The following is a 24,308-nucleotide window of genomic DNA, read 5'->3' as shown; positions in this document are numbered from 1 at the left end:
TGGGAGTCTGTCAAAAACGAACTCCACAGCTCCATAATGGCTACACTGACTGGTCTGTGCCAGCCTGCTGCTGAGAGACGAGTTTCTGACCCCATGTGGTGAGGGCCTTTGTGCTCTCTGAGGACAGAAACAAAAGCCTCCTCTGGGTAGAGGTGCTTCACACCCCCCCTGCAGGAACTGTAACACCTAGCAACGAGCCTCAAAGGCTTAGGATTCGTGTTACAATGCCCCAGGGCACTCCAGCTAGTGGAGATGCCCGCCCCCTGGATACAGCCCCCACTTTTGGCGGCAAGTCCAGGGGAGATAATGAGAAAAACAAGGAGGAGTCACCCACCACTCAGGACAGCCCCTAAGGTGTCCTGAGCTGAGATGACCCCTGCCTTTAGAAATCCTCCATCTTGATTTTGGAGGATTCCCCCAATAGGAATAGGGATGGGCCCCCTCCCTTCATGGAGGAGGCACAAAGAGGGTGTAGCCACCCTCAAGGACAGTAGCCATTGGCTACTGCCCTCCCAGACCTAAACACACCCCTAAATTCAGTATTTAGGGGCACCCCAGAACCTAGGAAACTAGATTCCTGCAACCTGAAGACAAAGAAGGACTGCTGACCTGAAATCCCTGCAGAGAAGACGGCCTGTCTCCCCACTTCAAGAAAAACTGCAACAGCGACGCGTTCCCCAGGGTCCAGCGACCTCTGAAGCCTCAGAGGACTACCCTCATCTAAAAGGACCAAGAACTCCCGAGGACAGCGGCTCTGCTCCAAAGAAGAAACAACTTTGCAACAAAGAAACAAACTTTAAAGGACTGCACGTTTCCCGCCGGAAGCGTGAGACTTTCCACTCTGCACCCGATGCCTCCGGCTCGACCTGCGGAGAACCAACACTACAGGAAGGACTCCCCAGCGACTGCGACCCTGTGAGTAGCCAGAGTTGACCCCCTTGAGTCCCCCAGCGACGCCTGCAGAGGGAATCCAGAGGCTCCCCCTGACCGCGACTGCCTGCTTCTAAGAACCCAACGCCTGGTAAAGACACTGCACCCGCAGCCCCCTGGACCTGAAGGATCCGACCTCCAGTGCAGAAGCGACCCCCAGGTGGCCCTCTCCCTTGCCCAGGTGGTGGCTACCCCGAGGAGCCCCCCACTTGCCTGCCTGCTTCGCTGAAGAGACCCCTAGGTCTCCCATTGAAACCTATTGCAAACCTGACGCCTGTTTGCACTCTGCACCCGGCCGCCCCAGTGCCACTGAGGGTGTACTTTTTGTGCTGACTTGTGTCCCCCCCGGTGCCTTACAAAACACCCCTGGTCTGCCCTCCGAAGACGCGGGTACCTACCTGCTGGTAGACCGTAACCAGGACACCCCCTTCTCCATTGAAGCCTATGCGTTTTGGGCACCACTTTGACCTCTGCACTTGACCGGCCCTGAGCTGCTGGTGTGGTAACTTTGGGGTTGCCATGAACCCCCAACGATGGGTTACCTTGGACCCAACTTTGAACCTGTAGGTGGTTTACTTACCTGCAAAACTAACAAATACTTACCTCCCCCAGGAACTGTTGAAATTTGCACTGTGTCTAGTTTTAAAATACCTTATTGCCATTTTTGCCAAAACTGTATATGCTATTTTGCTGATTCAAAGTTCCTATGATACCTAAGTGAAGTACCTTTCATTTGAAGTATTGATTGTAAATCTTGAACCTGTGGTTCTTAAAATAAACTAAGAAAATATATTTTTCTATATAAAAACCTATTGGCCTGGAATTGTCTTTGAGTGTGTGTTCCTCATTTATTGCCTGTGTGTGTACAACAAATGCTTAACACTACCCTCTGATAAGCCTACTGCTCGACCACACTACCACAAAATAGAGCATTAGAATTATCTCTTTTTGACACTATCTTACCTCTAAGGGGAACCCTTGGACTCTGTGCATGCTATTTCTTACTTTGAAATAGTACATACAGAGCCAACTTCCTACACTGACCCATAGTTCAGACGGATCATTTGCTCCCTGTCTCTGTGTATAACAATACCCAAATACTTGGCTGTGTTCTCACACCACCTGAGCGGACAGTTGCTTGGTTCCATTGTGGTGGCGGGAGTGAGTGGAAATAGCTCAGACTTTGTCTAGTTATGCAGCACTGAAAACTCTCCAAAGTGCACAATTCCAGAAATGAGGGGGCAGAGGTTGGTCTGTGGGTGTCGAACAAATAGTAAGATGTTGTCTGCATACATGGTAAGTAGTAGTGGGCCATGTTTGAACCCGAAGCCTCCCCTGCATATGCTTTGCTTGCAGGAATCGAACCAAAGGGTCCATAGCTGTAATAAAAAGCAGGGGCAACAGGGTGCATAACGGCCTGGTTCCCCGGGCGATCGGGAATGCATCTGTAAGCACCCCATTTTTCCTTAAACGGGCAGTTGGGCATGATTAGAGGAATGTGATGAGTGTTATAATTCCTTAGGGAGACCCAATTTCTTCAGCACCGCATAGAGAAATGGGCACTCCAATGACACAAAAGTCTTCTCTGCATCCAGGAGTGCAACGGCCACCGGCACAGTGGGAGATATGCGGTTTATAGATGAAAAGACTTTGCGAAGATTGAAGGCTGTGGATTTGTGGGGGACAAAACCCGTTTGCACTGGGGAAATAATCTTGTCAATAAGCAATGCCAGTCGTGTTGAAATGACTTTCGCTAGAATCTTATTATTGACGTTTAAGAGGGAGAGGGGCCTATAGGATGTGTACTGCTAAGGGTGTTAATGTGGCTTTAACAGAAGTGTGAGTACTACCTTCTGTACGGTAGGCGGAAGCACCCAAGTGTGAAGAGCCTCAGTATACGTCTCTAAAAAATGCAGGATTATTATAGACTAAAATGCTTTGTAAAAAGCACCTGTGAGGCCATCCAGGCCCTAGGCCTTGCTCCCATCCAACACTCTCTGACCTGCATGATCTCTTCAGGCAAAATTGGCTCGCTGGAAAATTGTCACTGTGCATCATCTACCCACACCATTGCCACCTCCTGTAGATATGCTGCCCTATCCGCGCCATCCCCAGAGAGAGTGGTGGAGTCGAGCCTACCGTAATACTGCAACAGCATCATAAGAATGCTCTTAGGCCCATATTTATGGGAAAATGATGGGAAAATGATGGAGCGCGATGCTGCACCAATATTGCCGTCATTTTCACAACTCAGGGATGCACCGTATTTAAGTGAATACAGCACACCCCTGTTTTGTCCCCTGCACTGGTGCTATATTTAGCTGCCAGCGCCACCGCAGGCATCCTTGCACCATTGTGCAAGGATGTCTGCGTTGAAGAGTGTGATTGTTTATGTGTGGGAAGGTGTCTCTTCCCACACATAAACAATCAGTAATGGCGCTTTGGCACTTCTGTGTGTGCTGCAAAATGCGGCACACACAGAAGTGCCTAAGTGTCATTTTCAAATGATTGTTTTTGTGGAGGATGGGACACCTTCCCACACATAAACAATCATTTCTGGCATTTTTCTCTTTCTATACATGTTGCAGAATGCAGCTCCCATAGGAAAAGCAAAAAATGAGGAGGAATAAAAGCATTCCTCCTCGTTGTGCCTGGCTAATGCCACCCCTGGGGTGGCTTTAGATTTTGGCGCTGAGTCTGGTTTACGAAATCTTGTAAATCTGAGGCAGCATCAAAATGAAATGGGTGTTGCTGTGGTATGCCCACTGCAACACCCATTGCATTCCCCTCTAATGCAGATAACTTCGTCTGAAGGGCCCATATTTACAAGGTGTAAGGCCACAAAAGTTGCCATTACACCGCCTTGTAAATATGGAGCAGAGGTTAGCACCACTGGAGCGTCACCTAAGGTGATGCTCCAGTGGTGCTAAGGGCTCATAAATATGCCCCTTAGTATCTGTGGCCCCAGGGCCCTCAGGAGTGTGGATATCCATTATGTATGTGGAATGTCGCATCAGGCGTATGAGGTTGGCCAACATTCGCCCAGGTCGTTTCCCCTGTCCATAGCGACAAGCCCTCACATACCTCCCCAAATAAGAAACCTCCTGCTCCACTAACGAGAGAAACTCCTCCAGCAGTTTTGAACATTTGCTAAGTAATAGCTCCCCATCCTTTGTCACCTCTGGACTATTTAGTTCTCTGAGATGCTCCTCTACCCGCTTGATAGGACGGTGGATGTCTCTGAGTACTCCCGAGTGTTTAGAGATGGATATTCCCTGGTTGTATGCCCTAAAGGCCTCCCAGAGAGTGGCCTGGCGGGCGACTGATCCTGTATTTAACCTAAAAAATTCTAGAATTGCTTCCCAGAGCTCTGTATGAGACACTGTGTGAAGCAGGACGGAGCTGGGGAACGTCCATCACTTCTCCAAGTCACATTGAAGCAGGACACAAAGGTCTATCTGAACTGGTGCATGATCTGAAAGTGTAGGGGGCATATAAGAGATCATGCGCATTCAAGGAAGGGCACGGTCGGACAACATTGACCAGTAGTCAATACGAGACCATGTTGCATGTGGGGCAGAGTGGAAAGAGAAAATGGGGGTATTCTGGTGTAAGTGCTGCCACTCATCCTGGGTGCGAAAGGTATCCCCAATGCTCCAAAGCACTCTAATAGCCTGCGGCTTGCTGGTGGGGTGCATGTCTGTAGAATCAAACAATGGGTCTTGTATCATATTAAAGTCCCCCCCAGCACAACACGAACATCAAACCTGTCCATAATGAAGGGGTTAGTGTAGAAAAAACCCAGGGAGTCTGTATTGGCTGCATGGAGATTCACCAGGATGACCTCATACTCGAGATGTCCATGGAGTCTGACATATCTACTTTCTTTGTCTATGAAACTAGTGAGGAGTGTAAAGGGAAGCTTTTTGTGTATAAGCATGGATACCTCTCTGGAAGAGGAGCTGTAGCTGGATAAGTATCTGTGTTGCCCTCCCCCAGAACCTGGAGAACGCTGGTGAGTCCATCAGAAAAAGGTGCGTCTCCTGGATAAAGGCAATCTTGATCCCGTGCCTATTTAAATAGGCTAGTACCTGTTTTCCCCTTCGTGGGTTATACAACTCCCTTACGTTCCAAGTGAGGCACGAAAGGTTGATAAACGTGTCTTGATCTACATCAGTAATGTCCCAAAGTAGGATACCAGGTGTGATAGTCAAGTGTGCAAATCTCTAACATATGTGTCATTGCCTGGGTAGTTAAGGATGAGCGAGAACATTTATTATAAACATACAACAGAACAACAATCATCGCAACAAACAACCCCCACCCACACGGAGCCTAATCAGCTCAGTGAACCCCTGTGGAAAACTCAATAAAACACGCATCTTAGAACACTTAAATCATGGTATAAACCAGAGGAGAGCAACTCCCCAGCCATCGGTGCCCAGAGTTAGGGGTGAGATGTAACAGTGTGTTCATTGATATTCGGCACACGTAGGCATAGAGGCACAGCAATATAGTCAAGTAGCAGGCTAGTGCGATACAGCCTGAGTGAGAAAACAGGGAAGATTGCAGAGGCCTCCCAACTTTTTGCCCCCATTTTTCACTTTTTGCTGGTGTTTTCCTGACTCTGATGGTGCCCTGGGTACTGCTTACCAGTCCCAGAGCCAGTGCTCTGTGTAAAATGGATATGCAAATTAGGCTAATTATAATTGGCTAAGTTAACCTACCTATAAGTCCCTAGTATATGGTAGGGCATGTAGGTTTAGGGACCACAGCATAGGTAGTGCACCCATAGGTGCACTGCTGAGGTGCCCAGTGTCATTTTAAAGGCAGGCCTGCCTTGCTGGCTGCTTTTAAATTAAAGTTATATGCAAATTCGACTTTGGAATTAAAAGTAGTTCCAAAGTCTTAAACTACCTTATTTTTAGATATAAGTCACCCCTAAGGTGTGCCCTATGTGCCTCTAGGGCTGGGTGCTATTTAACTGTAAGCAGGGACCTTATAAAAATAGTTTTATAAGCCCTGGTGAAGTAAAAACAGCCAAATTAGTTTTTTCCTCATTGTAGTAAATGGCCTTTATAGGCTAGAATGGGGAGACTTTATTTTAATTTTTAAAGTCTCCTTAAATGATGGATACCAAGAGTTTGGTATCAAATTAATTGTTGTAATAAATCCCACAACTTCCAGTTGTTGGATTTAATATAACTTGTTCAGGTAAAGAGTTTTAAACTTTACCTGCCAAGTTGCCAATTTCAGCCCTGCATTGTTTTTGCTGCTGTGCTCTGATTGGCCAGCCTCTAGCAACCTGGCCAGGCTGCCTTGATGAGGTGTGAAGTGGCCTGGCTCCACACAAAGGAATGTGCCTGTGGGAGGGAATCTCCCCTCAGCAGATGGTGAGGCAGGAAGGGGGAGGGCTGCCAAACTGGTCTTCAAAGGCAGAGAAGGACATTTGGAGCAACCAACAACACCCCCACATCCTGCAACCCCAGACAACTAGGTGCCCCCTTGATTAGATTAGGAGAGGGCAGGAGAGGGGTGTGTTTATGATTGTTAGCCACACCAGTGGGTGGGCTCAGCCAGATGTAACCTCCAAAAATCAGATTCAGCCATGATGGATTTTTGGAGAATGTTGCTTCCTGGGATTGATTTTTGCCACACTTCCCAGGAAGTGGTCATCACAGGAAAAAGGACCCTGCACCTGATTAGAGAACCAGGACCCCCCTGCTTTTCACCCAGGAGCAAGGATAAAACTGGCAGACCTGCACCCACACCTCAGTTCCCCATCAGATTCCAACAAGGAAGAACCAAAGGAGAAGAAGGACTGCCATGCTGGACCCCTGGCCTGCACCTGGAACCTGCACATAGAAGGACTGCACCAGCTGCCCACTTGGGCTTCAACACAAGAAGCACTTTGCCTGGCTTCAACTGGTTCAAGGAGGGACTCCCTGTTTGCTACAGGTGAAAATTTGCTATCCAGAGTCACCTGCACCAACTCCTGAAGAAATCAACCAGCTGGCCACTGCCCAGTGGCCAAAAAGGAGTTTGTGCCAGGTGCATTCTGGGAGTTGTAGTCCGCACCCCCCACCCCCAGGACCATCTCAGAACTTCTGGACCCTTGGGGTGAGCTGTGGACCTCAAAAGGACCTTAAAAGGACATCTGGGAGAAGCCACAGAAGATTGTAGAACTTTTGTAAAAAAGCTCCATAGAGGGACCGACCCGCCGGGGCAACTCTAGCCGACTCAACGCGACCCGGCCTGATTTGCTGGTTCGTCCCGGTAAAAGAAAATCTCCGAAAAAGAGACTAAGGTGGTCATTACAACCCTGGCGGACGGTGTTAAAGGTGCGGTAATACCGTAAACAGGCCGGCGGACAAAAAAAGGGAATTATGACCGTGGCGGAAACCGCCAACATAGACAGCCACTTTAACACTCCACCCGCCACGGTGGTACAGACAAGCAGCGCAGCGGTCACCGGCAGCAGACAGGCAGAAGACAATGGGGGTCATTCTGACCCCGGCCGGCGGCGGTAGCCGCCGGCCTGGCTGGGACCGCCAGAAGACCGTCCCGCGGTTAAAAGACCGCGGCGGTCATTCTGGGTTTCCCACTGGGCTGTCGGGCGACAGCCAAAAGGCCGCCCGCCAGCCCAGTGGGAAACGCCCTTCCACGAGGAAGCCGGCTCCGAATGGAGCCGGCGGAGTGGAAGGTGTGCGCCGGGTGCAGTAGCACCCATCGCGAATTTCAGTGTCTGCTAAGCAGACACTGAAATTCAAAGTAGGGCCCTCTTACGGGGGCCCCTGCAGTGCCCATGCCATTGGCATGGGCACTGCAGGGGCCCCCAGGGGCCCCACGACACCCCTCACCGCCATCCTGTTCCTGGCGGTCGAAACCGCCAGGAACAGGATGGCGGTGAGGGGGTCGGAATCCCCCATGGCGGCGCAGCAAGCTGCGCCGCCATGGAGGATTCCTCAGGGCAGCGGTAAACCGGCGGGACACCGCCGGTTTTCCGGTTCTGACCGCGGCCATACCGCCGCGGTCAGAATGCCCTCAGGAGCATCGCCAGCCTGTTGGCGGTGCTCCCGCCGACCCCGGCCCCGGCGGTCAAGGACCGCTGGGGTCGGAATGACCCCCAATGTACCGCCCACAGTATCACAACCCACCAATCCGCCACCTTTTCCGGGGCGGATTCAACGTGGATAAAAACACAGCGGAAACAGCCATTTCAATGGGAAAACGCTCACCTCAACACACTCCACGAGGAAGGAGGACACCATGGAGCCGGAACTACAAATACTCCCTGCCCTTGTCTTCCTGCTCATCTACGAACACCAGCAACGGCGGCGCCAAAGACAATGGTGAGTACTGCACCTACGACATAAGGGAGAGGGGAGGCAAAAGTCAGGGGGACACACACCCAACACCCCCACCCTCGCACATTACAACACACACACCAATGCATTTCCAAACATCACAGTAACAACCCACAACCCCCCGGAAGAATGCAAAGACAAAAGGAAATCAGTTCAAACATTGTAATGTATCAAAATACAGTTACCAAATATATACAGATAAATATACACATTCAAAATTATATACACTGCGAGAAGTAGTGCAGGTATGCACATATCAATGTCCGTGCACCACTGGGCCAAAAATGCATGGGCGAGGCCCACACTAGATACCTGTCCACAAACGGAGAGAACACTGCAGGGGCATCAGATAGAAATACAACAGGCACTTCAGGGGGCACCTCAGCAGGATTACAGCACCACGCCAGATCCACAACGGGGCTCCATGCCCATTGATGTATCCTGGGGAGTGCAAAGCCACAGTCTCTCAAGTCTCTACAGTGGGTGGGTTGCCCACTGTTACATCCTGGGGAGTGCAAAGCGACAGTCTCTCAAGTCTCTACAGTGGGTGGGTTGCCCACTGTTCCATCCTGGGGAGTGCAAAGCCACAGTCCCTCAAGTCTCTACAGTGGGTGGGTTGCCCACTGTTACATCCTGGGGAGTGCAAAGCCACAGTCTCTCAAGTCTCTACAGTGGGTGGGTTGCCCACTGTACCATCCTGGGGAGTGCAAAGCCACAGTCTCTCAAGTCTCTACAGTGGGTGGGTTGCCCACTTTTACATCCTGGGGAGTGCAAAGCCAGTCTCTCAAGTCTCTACAGTGGGTGGGTTGCCCACTGTGCCATCCTGGGGAGTGCAAAGCCACAGTCTCTCAAGTCTCTCCAGTGGGTGGGGTGCCCACTGTACCATCCTGGGGAGTGCAAAGTCACAGTCTCTCAAGTGGATAACAGTCTCCACTGGTTCTGGAGGGGGACTGGTGCCCAGAGTGCTTCATCCTGTTAAGGACAGATGGAGTGGATGCATGTCTCCACTGGTTCTGGAGAGGGAATGGTGCCCAGACTGCATCAGGCTCCCCGTGACGGTTCCTGTTCCGTCACTGTCCCAGCTGCACATGGGATAACGATGCTTGATGTGGCAGTGTTTTCCCTGCCCAGCGGTGCTTTGCCATGGCGGTCTCTGACCTGTTCAGCGGTGCTTTGCCCTGTTCAGCGATGCTTTGCCCTGTTCAGCGGTGCTCTGCCCTATTCAGCGGTCTTCACCATGGCGGGGTTTTCCTTGTTCAGCAGTGCTTTGCCATGGCGGTCTCTGACCTGTTGAGCAGTGCTTGCCATGGCGGTCTCTGACCTGTGCATTGGTGTGTGGCATGACGGTCCCTCATTGCCCAGTGGGGCTGTGGCTGCCGGAGCCCTCCTGGGCACTGACTCCGGCGGTGGTCTCCTGACCAGTGAAGATACTGCTGCCCTCCTGGGCACTGACTCCGGTGGTGTTCTCCTGACCAGTGACAATACTGCTGCCCTCCTGGGCACTGACTCTGGTGGTCTACTGACCAGTGACGATACTGCTGCCCTCCTGGGCACTGACTCCGGCGGTGGTCTCCTGACCAGTGACGATACTGCTGCCCTCCTGGGCACTGACTCTAGCGGTGGTCTCCTGACCAGTGACGATACTGGTGCCCTCCTGGGCACTGACTCCGGCGGTGGTCTCCTGACCAGTAACGACAGTGCTGGCGGTTGCGACCCGGCCGCCGGAGAGGATGGCGCCCTTCTCCGCCGTGCTGCTCTTACCAGACTGTGCAGACTTCTTCTGGCCCTTCACCACCTTTGGAGGAGTCACAGCTGACTCTGCAATCCCCCTGGCACCCTTGTGAGCAGTTTTGCTGCCAGGAGTCTTCACCCTGTCCCGTCGGCCACTTGCCAACTTGAGGTGCTTTACAGGGGGTGGATTGGCAGTGCTTTGGCTCCGTGTCACACTGGCTGCCTAGGTGGCCGGTGCACTCCACACACCTTTAACACGCACCACTGGTACTGGACTTTTTTTGGCTGAGGTGCTACTACGGGACCTATCAATTGGAGGGGTGGGGGCAAAGAGGTCAACGTTGCTGAGAAAGAGTTGCTGACGAAGACTGGGATGGGTAGCTGGAGGGGGTCTGGGAGTGGAGGAAGAGGAGGTGGTTGTAGGAGGTGTAACTTTAGGTGATTTGAGTGCAAGTGCAGGTACTGGAGGCTGTTGTGAGGTGGATGGATGTTGGGTGTGTGGGTGCCCGCGTTTGTGTACTTTGGGAGGGGGCATCACAGACACACTGGGAGTGGACACAGGGGATGTGTAAATGGTAGTAGGGGTGGTGAGTGCAGGTGAGCGGGGTGTGGTTCTGGGTGTTCTGGTGCGAGTCCTAGTACCTGTAGATGTAGTGCATGCAGGTGAGAGTGTAGACGACACTGGGAGGGAGGAGGGAGACGACGAGGAGGGGGACACAGTGGAGGCAGTGGATGTTGCTGTGTCTGTATGTGGGTGATGCTTGCGTGAGTGCCTGTGGGTTGTGTGGTGCTTATGTTTGCCTGAGCTACTTGTGTGTGTTGAGGTGTATGCATGCTTGTCTGATGGTGTGCTTGGGATAGGCTGGGGTACAGGGGATTGGTTCTGGGTGGAGGAAGTTGGAGGGGAAAGGCTAGACACAGGGACAATGGCTGCCATCAGTGCTGAGGCCAGAGATTGCAGGGTTCGCTGACCAGAATGAATGCCCTCCAGTGTTGCAACTCCCTTTCTACACCCTGGATGGCATTCACAATGGAAGACTGCCCAACAGTGAGTGACCTGAGGAGGTCAATGGCCTCCTCACTGAGGGCAGCAGGGGGGACAGGGGCTGAGGTGCCTGGGGCGAAGGTGATGCCGACTCTCCTGGGTGAGCGGGCACAGGGCGAACGCTGAGGGGCTGCTGGGAGGGCAGTGCTGGTAGGGGAGGTGGCGGCTGTACCTGTAGAAGTGGCGGGCACAGATGGTGCCGCCACCACAAGGGAGCTCCCATCGGCGGACGAGTCCGTGTCGCTGTTTGGTGATCCGGTGACCGACGTGAAGCTCCCCTCGCCCTCCGTCCCACTGGTGTATTCTGAGTCTGTGGTGTGGCCCTCCATGGCCATGTGGGATGCAGCTCCCTCGTGCTCCGGTGCCACTGTACCTCCGCCTGATGATGCTGATGCACAAAAGAACAGGGAGAGCAGAAAAAGGGGGTGGGGATGACAGAAGAAAGACAGGTTGAGTGCATGGCTTACCGCTACTGTTGGCGGACAATACAGACACAGCAGCCCCCTGCACTACGCCGTGCTCTTGGCCTCTACAGATGCAATTCCTGGGATATGGCCTACATGGCTATGGTGGACATCTGCACACATGGATGCCACAGTGGCATGTATACCTGTACTTGGCACTCTACTGAGGTGGGGTGGAGTGCCACATGGCCTGCATTATGGGGGGGCCTAGCCTATGTAACTCGCCCTGGCCGAGTGAAACCCACAGCCCTCCTCCCCCACTCAGACACCTCCACTGCGTGCAAAGTCCCCAGATTGTGTCTGCTGTGATGCCCTCATGCGCCCATCCAACTCCGGGTAGGCCACCACCAGGATCCGGAACATCAGGGGGGCTCATGGTGTGAGGGGCACCCCTCCCACGTTGGGAGGCCATCCCCAGCTGAGCCTCTGCCGTCTTCTTGATCCAGCGGCGAATGTCCTCCCATCTTTTACATCAGTGGGTGCCCCGTCTCTGGTTGACCCCCAGGGTCCGGACGTCCTTGGCAATGGCAAGCCAAATGTCTTTCTTCTGGTGGGTGCTGACCTACATGACATGTACAGGGGAAGAAGAAAAGTCATTACCAACTGCACCGTCGATGCGAGTGGCCCACATCCCTACCCTGGCCATGTGGCACATGCATTCACAGTCCTTCATGTTCCCTGAACTCTGCCCCCTTCCTTCTTACAACCAGCCCTCTCCACACAGGCATAGCCCATACAACGTGCTCCCTGTGTACTTACCTGTTGGTCTGGAGGACCGTAGAGTAGCCTGTACTGGGGGAGGACCCCGTCGACTAGCTTCTCCAACTCCTGAGCAGTGAAGGCAGGGGCCCTTTCCCCAGACGCAGCAGCCATTGTCTCTTCCAGACCGAGGTCACAGCAGCACTTGCAGTGTAGGTCCTCTCCTGTCGAAGATCAGGTATTGAGTGATTGAACAGATAGAAAATGGCAGTCACATCCATGGCAGTGAAGTCCGCGGCGGTGCGTATCATCACCGCCGGCGCACTTCATCATTGGCTCCTCGGACCCATAGGGTCCAATGTTAACCAATGCAGCATTGCGCCGCGGTCTACGACCGCCTTCCGCGACGGTGTACAACGCCAGCGCAGATACCTCACATCCCATTGTCCCAGTTTAGAGGTCAGGCAGCCGCCATTTCAGGGGCCCACATGGCTTCGTTTACTACTGCGTCACACATACCTAGGCCTACACTCAACACACATACAGGAAGAGTTTTGTGTTTGGTGTCGTGTTCTGTGTAGCTGTGGGTACATACCTGGGAATTTGTTGACTCTGTGGTCGCTGTTGTCCTTCCTAGGCACCTTCAGCTGGGACATTTGACAAGATGGCGGAATCCTCCGGTGTACCGACCGCTGGTGGACCTGTTGACAATGGAGGAGCGATATTTTAATCATCACCTACAGGTTTGACCATGCCACTATCCAGGAATTATGTACCCAGTTGGAGCCAGACCTGATGTCACCAATCCGCCATCCCACTGGAATCCCCCCTGACGTGCAGGTGCTTGTAGTGCTCCATTTCCTTGCAAGTGGCCATGGCATCAGGGATGTCTCAGCCTATGTTTTCCAACGTGTTGTCAAGAGTGTTGTCTGCCCTGCTGAAACACGTAAGGAGCTACATCGTTTTCCCTCAGGTGGAGGATTTGGCTACAGTGAAAGGTGACTTCTATGCCCTTGGACATATCCCCAACATCATAGGTGCTATTGATGGCACCCATGTAGCTCTGGCCCCCCCCCACAGGAGTGAACAGGTGTACAGGAACCGGAAGAGTTATCATTCTATGAATGTACAGATGGTATGTTTGGCAGACCAGTACATCTCCCAGGTAAATGCTATGTTCCCTGGCTCTGTGCATGACGCCTACATCCTGCAGAATAGCAGTATCCCGTATGTGATGGGTCAACTCCAGAGGCACCATGTGTGGCTATTAGGGGACTCTGGTTACCCTAACCTGTCCTGGCTATTGACCCCAGTGAGGAATCCCAGGACCAGGGCGGAGGAACGCTACAATGAGGCCCATGGGCGGACTAGGAGGGTGATCGAACACACCTTCGGCCTCCTGAAGGCCAGGTTCAGGTGCCTCCATATGACAGGTGGTTCCCTATTCTACTAACCGAAGAAGGTGTGCCAGATCATCATCGCCTGCTCGATGCTTCACAATCTTGCTTTGCGACGCCAGGTGCCTTTTCTGCAGGAGGATGGTCCAGATGGCGGTGTTGTGGCAGCTGTGGAGCCTGTGGAGCCTGTGGACAGTGATGAGGAGGAAGCTGAGGAAGAAGACATAGACAACAGGGAGTCAGTCATTGTAGGAAGTTGGCTCTGTATGTGCTATTTCAAAGTAAGGAATAGCATGTACAGAGTCCAAGGGGTCCCCTTAGAGGTAAAATAGTGGTAAAAAGATATAATACTAATGCTCTATTTTGTGGTAGTGTGGTCGAGCAGTAGGCTTATCCAAGGAGTAGTGTTAAGCATTTGTTGTACATACACATAGACAATAAATGAGGTACACACACTCAGAGACAAATCCAGCCAATAGGTTTTGTATAGAAAAATATCTTTTCTTAGTTTATTTTAAGAACCACAGGTTCAAATTTAACATGTAATATCTTGTTTGAAAGGTATTGCAGGTAAGTACATTAGGAACTTTGAATCATTTCAATTGCATGTATACTTTTCAAGTTATTCACAAATAGCTATTTTAAAAGTGGACACAGTGCAATTTTCACAGTTCCTGGGGGAGGTAAGTATTTGTTAGTTTTACCAGGTAAGTAAGACACTTACAGGGTTCAGTTCTTGGTCCAAGGTAGCCCACCGTTGGGGGTTCAGAGCAACCCCAAAGTTACCACACCAGCAGCTCAGGGCCGGTCAGGTGCAGAGTTCAAAGTGGTGCCCAAAACGCATAGGCTTCAATGGAGAGAAGGGGGTGCCCCGGTTCCAGTCTGCCAGCAGGTAAGTACCCGCGTCTTCGGAGGGCAGACCAGGGGGGTTTTGTAGGGCACCGGGGGGGACACAAGCCCACACAGAAATTTCACCCTCAGCGGCGCGGGGGCGGCCGGGTGCAGTGTTAGAACAAGCGTCGGGTTCGCAATGGAAGTCAATGAGAGATCAAGGGATCTCTTCAGCGCTGCAGGCAGGCAAGGGGGGGCTTCCTCGGGGAAACCTCCACTTGGGCAAGGGAGAGGGACTCCTGGGGGTCACTTCTGCAGTGAAAGTCCGGTCCTTCAGGTCCTGGGGGCTGCGGGTGCAGGGTCTTTTCCAGGCGTCGGGACTTAGGTTTCAGAGAGTCGCGGTCAGGGGAAGCCTCGGGATTCCCTCTGCAGGCGGCGCTGTGGGGGCTCAGGGGGGACAGGTTTTGGTACTCACAGTCGTAGAGTAGTCCGGGGGTCCTCCCTGAGGTGTTGGTTCTCCACCAGCCGAGTCGGGGTCGCCGGGTGCAGTGTTGCAAGTCTCACGCTTTTTGCGGGGAGATTGCAGGGTTCTTTAAAGCTGCTCCTTTGGATAAAGTTGCAGTCTTTTTGGAGCAGGTCCGCTGTCCTCGGGAGTTTCTTGTCGTCGTCGAAGCAGGGCAGTCCTCAGAGGATTCAGAGGTCGCTGGTCCCTTTGGAAGGCGTCGCTGGAGCAGAGTTCTTTGGAAGGCAGGAGACAGGCCGGTGAGTTTCTGGAGCCAAGGCAGTTGTTGTCTTCTGGTCTTCCTCTGCAGGGGTTTTCAGCTAGGCAGTCTTTCTTCTTGTTGTTGCAGGAATCTAAATCTTTAGGTTCAGGGAAGCCCTTAAATACTAAATTTAAGGGCGTGTTTAGGTCTGGGGGGTTAGTAGCCAATGGCTACTAGCCCTGAGGGTGGGTACACCCTCTTTGTGCCTCCTCCCAAGGGGAGGGGGTCACATCCCTAATCCTATTGGGGGAATCCTCCATCTGCAAGATGGAGGAATTCTAAAAGTTAGAGTCACCTCAGCTCAGGACACCTTAGGGGCTGTCCTGACTGGCCAGTGACTCCTCCTTGTTTTTCTCATTATCTCTCCTGGACTTGCCGCCAAAAGTGGGGGCTGGGTCCAGGAGGCGGGCATCTCCACTAGCTGGAGTGCCCTGGGGCATTGTAACACGAAGCTTGAGCCTTTGAAGCTCACTGCTAGGTGTTACAGTTCCTGCAGGGGGGAGGTGTGAAGCACCTCCACCCAGAGCAGGCTTTGTTTCTGTCCTCAGAGAGCACAAAGGCTCTCACCGCATGAGGTCAGACACTCGTCTCTCAGCAGCAGGCTGGCACAGACCAGTCAGTCCTGCACTGAACAATTGGGTAAAATACAGGGGGTATCTCTAAGATGCCCTCTGTGTGCATTTTTTAATAAATCCAACACTGGCATCAGTGTGGGTTTATTATTCTGAGAAGTTTGATACCAAACTTCCCAGTATTCAGTGTAGCCATTATGGAGCTGTGGAGTTCGTTTTTGACAGACTCTCAGCCCATATGCTCTTATGGCTACCCTGCACTTACAATGTCTAAGGTTTTGCTTAGACACTGTAGGGGCATAGTGCTCATGCACATATGCCCTCACCTGTGGTATAGTGCACCCTGCCTTAGGGCTGTAAGGCCTACTAGAGGGGTGACTTACCTATGCCACAGGCAGTGTGAGGTTGGCATGGCACCCTGAGGGGAGTGCCATGTCGACTTAGTCATTTTCTCCCCACCAGCACACACAAGCTGGCAAGCAGTGTGTCTGTGCTGAGTGAGGGGTCCCTAGGGTGGCATAAGACATGCTGCAGCCCTTAGACCTTCCCTGGCATCAGGGCCCTTGGTACCAGGGGTACCAGTTACAAGGGACTTACCTAGGTGCCAGGGTTGTGCCAATTGTGGAAACAATGGTACATTTTAGGTGAAAGAACACTGGCGCTGGGGCCTGGTTAGCAGGGTCCCAGCACACTTCTCAGTCAAGTCAGCATCAGTATCAGGCAAAAAGTGGGGGGTAACTGCAACAGGGAGCCATTTCTTTACAGTCATACAACAATATTTCCAGTGACACACAGGTGAGAAATTTTTTTTTTACCATTACATTCACTTTCACACTTCTACCTCTATCCTGTCTGTCATTTAATAGCAGTATTTGGTCACTGAGTTGTACCTTTCCATTACGGTTCCACAGGTGTGGTTACCAACGTGTGTCATCTGCTTGCATCCTTCATGGACTTGTGATGTGTGACATAGGTATATTGGCTTTACAATTGAGAACGCTTTTTGACACTGTCATTGATAATACAAATTTAACAAATCACAGACTGACTCCAGATTGTTTTGTGGTTCAAGGGTGTTTATTTAAGTGCTCAGAAATGATGGGGGGTTGTAAAATGGTGATGGGGGACGGTGGAGGAATGTCCATGGCAGAGTCCAGTCTATTGGTCAAACAGGTGCACTGCCCATATGGACATAGGAAGTGGAGCTGGGGCAGTTTAAGTATGGACAGGGTAACAAAGTGGGACAGTGTGAGGACAATCCGGGTGGTCTCATTTCCTGGCGGGGGTCTTGCCATCTTGCTCTGTCCTGTTCCTGGATCTCAGGGACCGCTTGCGTGGTAGTTGTCCGTCTGCAGGAGGTGGGGTGCTGGTGTGGTGGTCCCTTGGCGAGGCGTCCTGTCCACTAGCGCCGGCGGAGGTGGTGGGCAGTTCATCGTCCAGGCTAGTGTCAGGGGCCCCTTGGAGTGCCACGGTGTCCCTCATGGTCTTTTGTATGTCCTTGAGCACCCCTACGATGGTGCCCAGGGCGGAGCTGATAGTTCTGAGCTCCTACCTGAACCCCAAATACTGCTCCTCCTGCAGCGATGGGTCTCCTGAAACTTGGCCAGGACCGTAGCTATCGTCTCCTGGGAGTGATGGTATGCTCCCATGATGGAGGAGAGGGCCTTGTGGAGAGTGGGTTCCCTTGGCCTGTCCGCCCCCTGGCGCACAGCAGCCCTCCCAGTTCCCCTGTGTTCCTGTGCCTCTGTCCCCTGGACTGTGTGCCCATTACCACTGCCCCCAGGTCCCTGTTGTTGTTGGGGTGGTGGGTTATCCTGGGTTCCCTGTAGTGGTGGACACACCGCTGATTGACGTGTCCTGGGGACGGAGGTATGGGCCCGCTGGGTGAGTGCTGTGCTGTTGTTACCAGAGGGTGGAAGGTCTGTGGTGGCCTGTGACTGGGTGATGGGAACCGACTGTCCCGAGGCCCACGATGGTCCGGGCTGGTCATCAGGATCCAGTAGGGCAGAGCTGCTGTCGTCACTGTGGGCCTCTTCTGTGGGTGGAGTGGAGATGTCTGGACCTTCCTGTGTGGTGACGTTCCTTAGTGGTCCTGCAGGGATATAGGAGCATGATTATTGCATCTGTGTGTGTAATGGTGTGCAATGGGTGGGTGTGCGTGTACCCCAGTGCAAGCATTCCTGTGTGTGGGTTTGTGTGATGATGGTTAGGGGGTTCTTATGGGTATGTGCAGTGAGCATGCTTTGGTGAGGGGTGACCATGCTTAGTTGTGTCATGCAGGGCTTGGTGTTGGGATGAGTGGTTTGTGTTATTAGGACATTAGTGAGGATTTGGAGTGATAGGGGAGGGGGTGAGGGTGGGGGGGTGTGATAGCATGCAGGTAGGGTGGGGGATATGATAGTTAAGATTTGACTTACCAGTGTCCATTCCTCCACCGACTCCTCCGAGGCCCTCTGGATGCATGATGGTCAAGACTTGCTCCTCCCATGTTGTTAGTTGGGGGGGAGGAGGTGGGGGCCCGCCGCCAGTCCGCTGTACCGCGATGTTGTGCCTGGAGACCACTGAACGCACCTTCCCCCTGTAGGTCGTTCCACCTCTTCCTGATGTCCTCCCGATTTCTTGGATGCTGTCCCACAGCATTGACCCTGTCCACAATTCTGCGCCATAGCTCCATCTTCCTGGCTATGGAGGTGTGCTGCACCTGTGAGCCAAATAGCTGTGGCTCTACCCGTAGGATTTTCTCCACCATGACCCTGAGCTCCTCCTCGGAAAACCGGGGGTGTCTTTGGCGTGACATGGGGTGGCGTGGGTGATGTGTGGGGTGGTGTAAGTGTTGATGTGTGTGGTGATGTGTAGTGGTGTGTGGTGTTTTGTGCGTGGAATGTTGTATGGGTGATGGTGTTGTGTGCCTCTGTGTGGTGGGGTTTTCAATTGCTGTGCTCTCTGTCTCTCTGGCCTTCGTTTGTGAATTGTGGTCGTAGGGGTTTGTGGGTGATGTGGGTGTGTGTTTTATATTGTGATGGGTATGTGGGAGTGGTGTTTGTATGAGTATCAGGTGTGTGTACTTGGAATTGTCCAATCTGGCGGTGTTTTGGAGATGTGTGTGTATTTTGAGCTCGGCGGTGTGTACCGCCAATGGAATACCGCGGTTGAAAGACCGCCGTGTTGATTTGTGGGTCGTGATAGCATGGGCGTGTTTCTGTTGGCGTGACAGTGGAGGAATTGTTTGTGCCAGTTTAACACTGACCTTTGGTGTGGCGGAATTCTGCGGCGGTGTTTTGCCGGTCTTCTGCACGGCGGTAAGCGGCTTTTACCACCAATGTTGTAATGACCGCCTAAGTGTGAAGGTAAACTTTTAACCGAGGCCTCCCGCGGCCTGTAGCCGAGCAGGGCTCCATCGCGGTCGGCCTTAAACTTTGACTTTGCCCCGGTCGAGGTGCAACCAGATGACCCGATTGGCGCTTTTTGTTTTTAGGCGCTAAAAAAACAATAATTCTTTAAAAATTCATATCTCCGGTTCCCTTTATCCGATTGTATTCGTTTTTGTGTCATTTTAAAGATAAAAATCTAATCTATTTTCATGAATTGGTTTTGGATTTTTAAACTGTTTCCTGTGTTTTATTTCATTACTGTTTTGTGATATTTGAATGCTTTAGACTCTGTCTCCTAAGTTAAGCCTTGACGCTCGTTGCCAAGCTACCAAGGTTTGAGCTGGGGTTAATTTACTGAGACCTAACTGGACCTTAGTGGAGGTTAGTGGCCTATTGCTAAGTGTAGGTACCTACCTGCCCTTACCAATAACCCATTTTCCAGCAGCCTGGTACCAGTGTCCATTCATGTAGGGGCCAGCAGTGAAATTTGCGGCAGGCCTCCTTTACCATTAACTTGAATTCAGGATAAATTGAAACAGATGTTCCATGATAGTTCAATGGGCCACTTTCATTCCCCACTTTAAGTGCCGTATCTCTATCCCGGAAGTTAAGCAGCCTGGCAATTAGGGGCTGAGGGAGGGCACCCGGCAGGGGTCGAGCACCCAGGGATCGGTGTGTCTGTGAAACTCTGGCGGTCAAACAGGTCTATCAGGAGCCGCTCCATGATATGGTCGGGTTGTCCCATGTTGGTGGATTCCACAATGCCTCTTATGCGGATGTTATTGTGGCACGAACTGGCCTTCAAACCCTCATACTTGAGTGTCATTGTTTTAAGGAAGCATTCATTTTATCCACCCATCTAGTGAGTGATGTATTGCGATCTTCCAGTCCAGAAATGCGTTCCTCTGCTCCCTTCCAGGCGGGTGGCGTTACAACTAATTTTCTCTCCCATACTGTCTAATCTGCTAGCCAGTGCATAAACCTGGCATTGATTGACTAGAAGCCAGCGTGCAGCTCTGCCATTATTGCAGTTGTATCATTCATGGACTCACCCTCAGTCTGATCTGGGTTGTGGGCAGTTGCCCCAGGTGTCGCCCCAGGCTTCTCAATCCGCTCTACCCTTTTGAAGGGGATTTTCTGTTGGCACGTGTCACCCTTTCCCATGGTGACTGATCATCAAGGACTGCACTGCAATGGCTCAGGCCTCCACTGGGGCATGAAATGGGCCAGGCACTGCGAGGGAGGGGGGCCTGCCGCAGGGCTCCCCATGTGCACTGCCAGGGTGACAGACGGTGTGGCTCAAGTGCTTCATCCAACCAGTGCCTGGGACGCACGCCAGTGATTACATTGCCGGGGGCTCTGCGGCACTTTCTGTCACCAGTGTCTGTTGGGGGTACGCTGTCGGACATAGCCACAGAGGGCAGGCCGCCACCGCAGTCACTGTCACCAGGGGGGCCACTGTCTGCAGGACAACTTAGGGCGATATGGTGGCAGGGTTCCGCCTGACCCAGACGTCGAACCCGCCACCCAAGCTAAGGTAAAAGCCCACATGATGTGCCGCACCCCCGTGGGGAGCCACCTTCCGATGGCCCAGGGATGTCCACAGGGCTCCCCTTCACCATCACTCCTGGGCATTCACCACCTGCCTACCGGCCACGAATTTCTCCACCACTCCCTCCGGGGCCTCGGCATCCCCCTGGGCCCAAGCCATCAATGTAATGGGCCACCACCTGCAATGAAGGGGCCCTGGGATTGCCCAGATCGCATTGCTCATTGCGTGGGCTAAATGCCCGCCTCAGGACCCCCTGGCCATGCACGGCCCAGCCTAGCACTCTGCTGTCTCAGATAGAAGTGGGCCCCCATCAGTTGCAGGCCCCACTAGGCCGCAAGCACGCCACAGGCGGCATCGCCGTCTTGGGCCGAATCCCGGCCCATCTGTCATCGGGGCCCGCCAGGCCATCAGTTCGGAGCTGATGTTCCTCCCTCACTGGCACCTTAGAGTTTGAAGCCTCCAAGGCGCGTGGGGTGGCCCAATTTCTACTTTGTTGGGCACCCTCAGCTGGAGCTTCACAGCCATGCAGCCATCTTAGTTGCCGGAAAGGCAACACCCCCCTCATATTCTTTATGGGGAAGAGGTGTTAGCAATGGACAGGCAAGTCTCATGTAAGAGCTTAGAAGGATGCACTCTGAAATTGCTCCTTGACCTACCCAAAAATTAGATGATCCATGCTATAAGAAGGGAGCTGGGAACCATAGCCTGGAGTGCCTTGGAAGACGCAAGAGCGTTCTTGATGAAAATCTATCAGTTCTAACTCTACCTGAGGTAATGTGAACTTTTTTTTGCAAGAGGAACTCTGTGTCAGTAATGCTAGAGTGCATGGGGTCCCTGGTCTGCGCCTTGAGAAAGGTGAAGTAATACAGATTAGTTTAAGAAAGTGCACCCTTAGGCAATATGCTTTTGAAACTAGCTAAAGAGAGGATATGCACTATCCTAATAACAAGAGCTCTGTTACTCCCTTCCTTATCTCTCAGGAGCGTGGACTTTTTCCTGTACCTATATAAAATTCTGCATACGTTTATGAAAATAATTAATTTTGTGGTTGAGGATGTGCATTGACCCTAGATGGTGGTTTAAATTGGAAAATTACGAAGAACCTTGACCAGAGTCCCTGCAGGCAGGGTTTGAAAGTATTCAGTGAGTCACCTTTGGATGTACTGTGTATTGTTCCTTGAGAAAAGGAGGATGATTTTCTGTCCTGTTTTTAAAATATATGGTGACAAGGGCCTCAGTTTGATATGTGGTCTGAGTTTCCAGGATGTAGCTATTGCTACTGGTCAATTCTTGCACACAATTATAACATCTTATGGTATGCTCTCCCTTCCTTAGTGATTGGGACAGAGAATATGATTTGTCCTCCCAGGTTGGTAGTGACTTGCCTTATCAGCTAGGCTGATCCTGATCAGGAGGTTGATAGAATGGGCCTCTAGGGATTGTGATAGCTTGTCTTTCACACTGCACTTTACAACATGTTGGTCATCAAAATGAGGTACATGCCCTAGGTAATCTACTACTGCCAATGCTATTAATAGGTATGTGATAATGGGCTTGGTTTGCATTCTGCATTTTATATTACTTTAGTTGGCTAAAAGAGCTGCATGCCCGGGGTAATCCATTCTCCTCTTCCAAATGCTTTTAATAGGTATGTGATAATGGTATGTGACCTTTTATTGAGTTTTGTCTCTATTAGATAGACAAGTGTTGATCATGTCAGAAAATAGACTGAATGGGACTCCTGGGAGAATGGCCTTGCCTGTTGCACTTTATAATGTTTTACCAGTAAATTGAGTTGTGTGCCTTGGGTAATTTATTTTTCAAATGTTTTTAATAGGTATGTGATAATGTGCTGTGACCTTCGATTGAGTTTTAATGTGAAGAAATCTTAAATTTGATAGTGTTTGTCTTTATTTCAGGTTGATAAGAAGTGTTGGTGATTTAAATGTAATTAAGTGTTATGCATGGTTTTTATGGTTTTTGTAATTGTGTATGTCAATTGGGGTACACGTAATATTTCTATAAGAAATGATTTCTTGGAAATAAAGGATTTTTGAGTGACTGGCTGCACATAACTGTCCTTACTTTTGGCAAAAGCAACATAGTAGCCTAGTGCCAATGCAAGCCCCTTTACACCATGACACAAGTGTACTTGTGTTGGGGATAGACAGCCAAAAGTGTAATGTAAATTAATTCAATGCTGCTTTGTAGAGGGGCAACTTGTCACCCGAGAGGGTATCCAGTCTCAGAGTAGGTGCATGCTCTTCAAGTACCATTGGTTGAACAGCCAGGTGTACAGTCCCTTGAACTAATCCATATGTGACGCAGCTGTCCTCTTGTGCTGGTAGAGGTTGTTCCAGGTGTAGGCTGCCATGTATGAGAACAACTTGCATCCTGTCTTGCTTTTATGTAGATGGGGGGTGTGGGTGAGCACAAGGGATGAAGATCCAAGGCTCATGATTGGTTGGTGAAAGTGTAGATGGTGGGTGAGCTAGGTGGGAACCTGATAGTGTTATGCTTAGTAGGTCTGGATGAGCATCTTGAACTGGCCGTGTTTCTGAATGGGGAGGCATTGTATTTTTCTGAAGTGAGGTATGATGTGCGTGCTGCAAGGAAGGTTGAGTACTAGTCTGGCAATGGTGTTTTGAGTGGTTTGCATCTTGTGTAGAAGGTGTGCAAAGATGTTGTAGTAGAGGCCATCGTGGAAGTCCGTGTCCCTATGTGATGAGAGCCTGGGTGATGGTCTTACAGGTGTATGGAGGGAGCCACATGAAGTAATTTCTGAGCATGAAAAATATGTGAAAGAAGGTAGATTCGATGGTGGTGACTTGATTTCTCATGGTGAGGTAGAGGTGCAGGTTGATGGACAGGTGTTTGGGGTGGTTGAAGGATGAGGGGGTTGGGAGTAGTCATGTGGGCCACCATGTGGAGTCCCAGGATGAGTTAATGTTGCAGAATATCAATACTTCTGTCTTGTCAGGTTGAGTATGAACTATTTCTCTCACATGTAGTTAGCCTTGTTGGTCAATAAAATGTTGCATTAACTCTTGGTGATGTTGGTGTCTCCCTAGGTCTGTCTGTAATTGGTGTAAGAGATGATTTAGAGTCCCTGGGTTTGAATAATGCTTGCTACAGGAGTCATGTAGAAGTTTAAGAGAGTGGGGCTCAGTGAAGAGCATTGAGAGACTCCACCGATGAGGTCCTTGGGTTCTGAGGTGAACAAAGGAAGCTTGACCCATCGCAGACTTCCGATTATGAAGGAGGCTATCCATTTGAGAGTTGGTCCTTGGAATCTTGTATTTATGGAGTGTGGAGATGACTGTTTGTGTGCAAGGAAACTACAGGATTTCCAAGAAGAATGTTAATATTGGCATATACATGCTCTTCCTCTTTCATGCAGTGCAGCAATGTGGCGTGCTGTTTAATGTTTTGTGCATAATTGTAAAATATGACCACTAAGGCACTTAAATGCACTAATTGCAAGCAAGACAGTACAGCAAGGCAGCTTTGTGTCATGTTCTGCATGAAAGGTAGAGTGCAGGAATGTGTGAGGTATAACAATATACTGTGTCTTACATCAGATAG

The sequence above is a fragment of the Pleurodeles waltl genome, chromosome 1_2, assembly GCF_031143425.1.
Source record: "Pleurodeles waltl isolate 20211129_DDA chromosome 1_2, aPleWal1.hap1.20221129, whole genome shotgun sequence".
Taxonomy (NCBI): Eukaryota; Metazoa; Chordata; class Amphibia; order Caudata; family Salamandridae; genus Pleurodeles; species Pleurodeles waltl.
Note: the sequence above shows the minus strand (reverse complement) of the source record.